General features: G+C 39.4%; 1 pseudogene; it reads right to left on the reverse strand.

The window, feature by feature from the left end:
* Nucleotides 1-5,619: 5,619 nt before the first annotated feature.
* The window catches only part of LOC102867334, a 13,345-nt pseudogene continuing 11,269 nt past the window's right edge, over nt 5,620-7,695 (reverse strand).

Consider the following 7,695-nt stretch of genomic DNA (forward strand, 5'->3'; position numbering starts at 1 on the left):
TGGGAGGAGTGGAGGGTTGGCGCAAGAAGGGAAGACCCTCTATGAGGTGGATTGATTCAGTGACTGGGGTAATTGGGATGGGTGTGTCAGAGGCAGTGCGACTGGCACAGGATAGAGCAGGGTTTAGGGCTGTTGTACATAGTGTCGCTATGAGTCGTAAGCAACTCAACGGCACATAACAACAACAACAGCACATCTGCTAGGGTGAGAGGACATCTCAATGTTTTGATTTGTAGTGCTAAGGTAATGATTTTGAACACTTTTCATATGTTTCTTGCTTATTTTAATGTCCTCCTTTTTTTCAAGGGTCTTTTCATGTATTTTGTCTATATTCTGATTGAGTCATCATCAGTCTTTTCCTTGTGGAGTCCTTGTAATATATCTATAAACTTTATATATGAGTTCTTTGTCTGAAATATCATTGTTAAATGTTGCTTCCAAATCTATGAGATTTTCTCCATGCATTCTATTCTTTTTTAAATAAATTTACATTTCATAATAGTTTGCTTACAAAGTTCATCCACACCAATCTTTCCCATTCCTTTACCCACCCCTCCACCAACCCATCAAATTATGCGATCTTATGATTATGCCCTCTGCCCATCCTTGTCCCTCGCCTCCTATACACAGCCCCCTTGGATCTTCATACCCATTTTACTTTCTATTTCTACAATAATAGTATTTTTAGTATTTGTCTTTATGAGACTGAGTTAGTTTACATAGCATAATGGTATAAATAGGCTGACAAATAAAGCCAAATATGCATCCAGGAGAGGATACAAGTTAGATAGTAATTTTTGAAATCATTGTTCCTTCATACTGCATAGTATTCCATCATGAGAATGTACCAGTTTCTCAATCCATTCTATTGTTGTTGGACATTGGGTTGTTTCCATGTTCTTGTAATGGTGAATTACGCTGCTATGAACATTGATGTACAAGTCTCCTTTGTGCTTCAGTTTTCATTTTCTCAGAGTATATTTAAAGCAGTGGAATAGCTAGGTCATTTGGAATTTCTATGTTCAGCTTTTTGAGGAAACACCAGTCTTTCAGAGTGCTTCTACCATTTTACATTACACTAACAATGTATAAAAAGAGTTCCTATCTCTCCAACATTTATTACTTACTGTCATATTAATCTTTGCCACTGCTGCTCGGGTAAGATAATATTTCATTGTGGTTTTGACTTGCATCTCTCTTATTGTAAGTGATTTTGAGCATTTCATTATATGTCTGTTGGTCATCTAAATATTTTCCTCTGTGAAAGGTCTCTTGCTTATTTTGTAATGGGATTACCAGTCTTTTTCCTGTGGAGGACCTATAGGCCTCCTGTAAATTTTAGTTATGAGGTCCTTGTCTAAAATGATATTGCCAAATGTTTTTTTGACAGTCAGTAGGGAATCTTTCACTCTATGATGAGCACAGGGATCTAATCTTTGGAAGGTCCCATTCATCACTTTAATCCTTTCCTGGTTGCAGATCTGGCTTTGTCAGCCTTTTTCTACCATGAGCTAATCCTTCTAAGCTTGGTCCTACTTTTTCTTTTCTGCTCTTTATGGTTTTGGGATTTACCTCTAGGTTTCTAGTTTCTGATCCACACTGAGTTGTTTTTTGTGTATGGTGAGATGTGTGCATCCAACTTCAGCTTTCTGAAGGTGGTAGTTTAGTTTTGCCATCATCAGTTGTTCAAGAAGTTGTTTCCTTGTTTGAGAGGTTTTGCTTCCTTGGTGAATATCAGTTGACCATAGATAAATGAATTAATGTCTGAGTTATTGATTCTATTCCATTGGTCTATGTGCCGATCATTACCATGCTATTTTGGTCATTACAGCTGTGTAGTATTGAGATCAAAGAGTACTATGCTTCCCACTCCATTCTTGTTTTTCAGAGTGCTTTGCTTATTTGGGATCTCTTTCCTCTTCAAATAAACTTGACAATTGTCTTTTCTATTGGGTTGAAAAATTAATTTGGTATCTGTATTGGGATTGTTTTAAATATGTAGATTGCTTTTGGTATATTGTTTTTCAGTATATTTAGTCTTTTTAACCATGAACAGGAAACATTTTCCCTTGGTTTTGGTGTGGTTTTTGTTTTGTTTTTTCATTCTTTTATTGTGTCTTGTGTCTCCTAGAAGTGTTTTGTGGTTTTCTCCAGTAAAGGTCTTTTGTGTCTGTAGTTAGATTTATTCCTAAGTATGGGAAGCCAATACAAAATAGTTGTTAACTGGATGCTGTCTGGATGTGGTGGAGATGAGGTACAAGCTAGAGTTTACCCTGAGGCACTAAGGCAGTACTTAAGGGTTTACCAGATTCTTGAATTTGCTGACCCCTCCCTCCTGAGTCAAGGAGAAGTTTTCAATAGAAAGAGCTTGGTTTCATTTGCATTGAATTCTCTTTGTGATTTACTTCCTGGTAATTTTCAATAAAGATACAGGGAAACTCAGGTCACGCCTTCAGTTGAGAACTGCTGGCCCCCTGATTTTTATGCTTTCTGTTCTATCTCATTCTGGGTTGTCTGTCTAATTAGTAATAATTATAAAAATAGTTTACCCTCTGTCTCCAACACCTATTGTTGTTGTTATGTGCCTTTGAGACCCTTGTGACTTATAGTGACGCTATGTACAACAGTCCTAAACTCTGCTCAGTCATCTAACACACCCATCCGATTATGCCAGTCACTGAATCAATTCACCTCATAGAGGGCCTTCCCTTCCTGTGCTGTCCCTCAACCCTACCAAGCATGATGTCCCTCGCTAAGGACCTGTCCCTCTTTGCAACATGTCCAAAGTATGTTAGATGAAGCCTCAAAATCCTTTTCTCCAAGGAGCCAACTGGAGCCAAGCATCAATTCCCCTTCTATCCTCCTTAGTCATTTTCCAACTCTCTGATGCATAGCAAGTAATAGCAAAGACTGCCTGTGTCAGACACACCTTAGTCTCCAGAGAGACACCATTGCTATTTAGTACTTTGGAGAGGTCCCTAACAACAGACTTTCCCATCATAATAAGTCTTTTAATTCTTGGCTACTGGTGCCAAGAGTGTTGAGTGTTGGGGCCAAGCAAACTATAGCTGTGAACAATCTCAATCTCTTCACCATTCATCCTGATGCTGCCAATTGGTCCAGTGGTGAGAATCTTTGTCTTCTTGACATTGAGCCTCAATCCATATTGTAGGCTTCAGTCCTTGACCCTCTGCAGCAAGCACTTCAGGTCCTCCTCAGTTTCAGCAAGAAGGGTGTGTCATCTGCATAACGCAGATTGTTGATAGATCTTCAACCAATCTTGACCCCACATTTCTCTTCATAGAGCCCACCCTCCTGGATAATCTGTTCTACATACAGGTTGAAAATATATGGAGACAAGACACATCCCTGGCGTACGCCCTTCCCAATTTTGAACCATGTAGTGTTTCCTTGCTTTGTTCTGACAACTGCTTCTTGGTCCAAGTATAAGTTTCTCATTGTCACGATCACGTTTTCTGGGATTCCCATTCTTCTCAGAGTCAGCCACAGTTTGTTATGATCCACACAATCAAATGCTTTTTCATAGTCAATGAAACTGCAACACCTAAGTATTTCAATTTGTGTTTGACGACTGTAAATTTTACTTTGTTTATCTGTCTTTCCTTTGTTACTGTAGAAGAATCCTACTGACTTTTGTCTGTTAATCTTATAATATGCTACTTTACTAAATTAGCCTACCTGACTGGAAGATATCTACCCAAAGAAGGGTGACCCAACAGAGTGTGGAAACTATAGAACAAGCTCACTGATTTCACATGCAAGCAAGATTTTACAAAAGATTATCCAAAAACGACTGGAACAGCACATCAGCATAGAAATACCAGAAGTCCAGCCTGGGTTTAAAAGGGGTCGTGGTACTAGGGACATTGTATCTGATGTTAGATGGATCTTAGCTGAAAGCAGAGAATACCAGAGGAATGTCTATCCGTGTTTCACTGACTATGCAAAGGCATTTGACTGTGTGGATCATAACAAACTGTGGCTAACTCTGAGAAGAATGGGAATCCCAGAACACTTGATCATGCTAATGTGAAACCTATACTTGGACCAGGAGGTAGTCATCAGAACAGAGCAAGGGAACACTGCATGATTCAAAATTGGGAAGGGCGTAAGCCAAGGATGCATCCTATCTCCATACCTTTTCAACCTATATGCAGAACAGATTATCCGGGAGGCTGGGCTCTAGGAGGAGAAATATGGGGTCAAGATTGGTGGATGATTTATCAACAATCTGCGTTATGCGGATGACACAACTCTGCTTGCTAAAACTGAAGAAGACCTGAAGCACCTGCTGCAGAGGGTCAAAGACTGCAGCCTCCAATATGGATTGAGGTTCAGTGTCAAAAAGACAAAGATTCTTACCACTGGACCAATTGGCAGCATCAGGATAGATGGTGAAGAGATTGAGATTGTACACAGCTTTAGTTTGCTTGGATCCACAGTCAACACTCTTGGCACCAGTAGCCAGGAAATTAAAAGGCGCATTGGCATGGGAAAGTCTGCTCTTAGGGACCTCTCCAAAGTACTGAAGAGCAATGGTGTCTCTCTGGAGACTAAGGTGCGTTTGATACAGGCCAAAGTTTTTGCAATCACTTGTTATGCATCAGAGAGTTGGACAATGACCAAAGAGGATAGACGGAGAATTGATGCCTTTGAGCTGTGGTGCTGGAGAAGAGTATTGAGAATACCATGGACTGCTAGGAAAACAAACAGAATCGTCTTGGAAAGGGTTAAACTGGGTGGCTCCTTGGAGGCAAGGATTCTGAGGCTCCGTCTAACATACTTTGGACATGTTGTGAGGAGAGACCGGTCCTTGGAGAAGGACATCATGCTCGGGAGGGTGGAGGGACGGCGCAGGAGGGGAAGGCCCTCTATGAGGTGGACTGATTCAGTGACTGGGATAATTGGGATGGGAGTGTCAGAGACAGTGTGATTGGCCCAGGACAGAGCAGAGTTTAGGGCTGTTGTACATAGGGTCACTATGAGTCGCAAACAACTTGACGGCACATAACAACAACAACAACAACAACACTCTAATAGTTGTTTTGTTACTGTTTTTGAGTTCTTGGGATTTCTGTGTTATTCTCCTACAATCACTGGTTTATAAAAACCATTATGTTTTCAACACTTTCCCACAAAAATTCCTGATTTATACTGGGGAAAGCAATGCATAATTGGATAATCTACCATCCAGATTTTAAAATGGAAAATTTTCTGCAAAATAGTTATTTACTAAGCTACAAATCACCTCATAATCTAGAGAAATAGAGTGATGCAGTAGTCCTGTTTATACTATATTGGAGATAAGCAGAGGGCACACCTAGGACAAAGTTATGTGCATCATTTTACATGACAAGTTTACAGTAGTATAGTCATTACATACATTTTTACTACATTCATCCTTGAGGCTTTTTAAACACTGAAACAAAGGAATGGATTTTTTTAAGATCTATCAAATAAACAGGGAAATAAATGATAACACACATAGGCACTAATCTCAAGGCTGCACAATTAAAAAAGCAAAGAGTTTTTGTGTTGAGAACTTAGGAAAATACATACATGAGTCTGTTGAAGAAGAGGAGGAAAAAAATCACAGTTCTAGTCTTCCATGCTATGGAATGCATTCTGTATATTTTCAAGATATTGTGCATTGTCTGCCTTGACCTTTGCCACACCATCTTTCACCAGATCCATGAATTTCATGGAAAAGTTTGTAGAGGGTCTCTCCACATGTTCAATGATAAGGAACCACATGAATTTATTGTCACTTTAGACACCGGTTTCAACAGCTCTCCAGGCCGTATCATTTAATATGATCATTCTTACCATCATGTAGAATGGGCAAAACCTGTCATAAGGAGTATGTCCATTTTGTTGTAGGAAGTCTACTTTGATAAGTTTTGCCACCTCCAGAGTGATTTTTACCTGTTTCTGCTGAAGAAGTCTTTCCCACAACCTGTACAATTTCTTTAGGTCTTCTTCTTGCAGAAGTTCCTTAGGTTTGGTGCTCAAAGGAACAAGCTCTGTAAAGTGTTCATAGTACTCACTCAAAGCACACATGCACTTTCTGTAGCTGATCAGCCAACTGAATCAGCGGGAATGTGCTTATACTGAGCCAATTTTTTCCTTAAGCCCCAAATAGCTGAACAATTCTGAGAGAAGCAGAGGTATTTGGATCAGAAAAGTCACCACCAGGTGGAAAAATGACTCCTACAATGCTGTCATTCCCTTCTCTTCCTAGATTTCCAGGACATTTCACTCAGCCTGCTCGTTTCCCACATGGGCACCAAGATATGCAGGGTATCTACGATCTGAAAGCGTTTCAGAGAACCAACCAGAGATTTCTCTAAGGGCTTCAGCCCTTTGGAAAGTGGAGTCAGCCATCATACTTACATGATAACTCATGTCATGGAAACATTTTGACAGCATAATTCTAGTCTAAATAGAGGCTTTCCTTGCAGCAACAGGCATGTTGGAGGTATTTACTACCAAAGTTGTCCTTTTCATAATAGACTTTACCTTACTGTCAACTTGCATTGCAGGCTCTGGGAAATCCTGAAGGACCACAGACATTTCATTTCCTCTTTCACCACATCCTATATGAATGATAACATCATTGTTGGAAAACTAGGATACAGACTATGATATCACTATCCCAAAACCAAAAGCCTGAGGGGTAACAGTAGTTCCTATCTGTGTACAGAGAATCAAAAGGGAATCAAGGATTCGCTGGGCAGTCAGCAAAGGATTATTGTCTGAAAGCTTCTCAGTCACAGGCTTAACTTGCCAAACAACACAAACTTGGACCATGACAAACTTTCCCTTGATATCTTCAAATTCAAGATCTAAGACAATATCAGATGTAACGTAGTTCCCAGGAAGAACAATGTAAGTGACTTTTCTTCTGTTTCATGGAATTAACACAATTTTGTGTTTGGTGAGTGAGTTTTCATTGACAATTTCATAAATACCTCCACCAGTGATATGACTATCATCTTGTATATTTTTGCAAAATATAAAATCATATTTGACATCTCTGCTAAGAGTAGAGACATTTAATCTGCTGGAGGTGTAGATTATTTGAGTCTGACTACTGATATCTAATAAAGATCTCTGAACACATATAGCTCCCATAATGCCAGGACCACGCTCTACTGAGTGAGATTTCCCATGTGAAGCGCAGGATCTCCAACAGACACACCAGAAGTCATACACCTGGATAGTAACCATATCACTGTCCAATCAAATAATCTCTCCAATCAGCTCACTGTGGCCCATTCTCACCAGTTCATACATGTCACAAGCTATAACCACAGGTCTAGACCCCCATGGATGTAACCAAATGCACTTTCTTTATTTTCATCAAGTATTTTGGATAAATTGAGTGGCTTTACACATTGCTTTGCATAGTGTTTAATGGTTTATATGACACTGGGAATGAGACATATATGTTAAATAGTTTAAGAGGCAATGCATACTGGCATAAATAATATTTACTCTATTTACTGAAATTTAATTTTCATGTAAACATTTTATTGTTTAAACAATACATAATGTTGTTGTTTAATGGAGAACAACCACTTGGCCAACTGACTGGAAGAGGTCTATATTTATTCCCATCCCAAAGAAGGGTGACCCAGCTGAGTGTGGAAACTACAGAACAATATCATTGAT

Source organism: Elephantulus edwardii, unplaced genomic scaffold (assembly GCF_000299155.1).
Source record: "Elephantulus edwardii isolate Elephantulus edwardi_28Jun2011 unplaced genomic scaffold, EleEdw1.0 scaffold00133, whole genome shotgun sequence".
Lineage (NCBI taxonomy): Eukaryota > Metazoa > Chordata > Mammalia > Macroscelidea > Macroscelididae > Elephantulus > Elephantulus edwardii.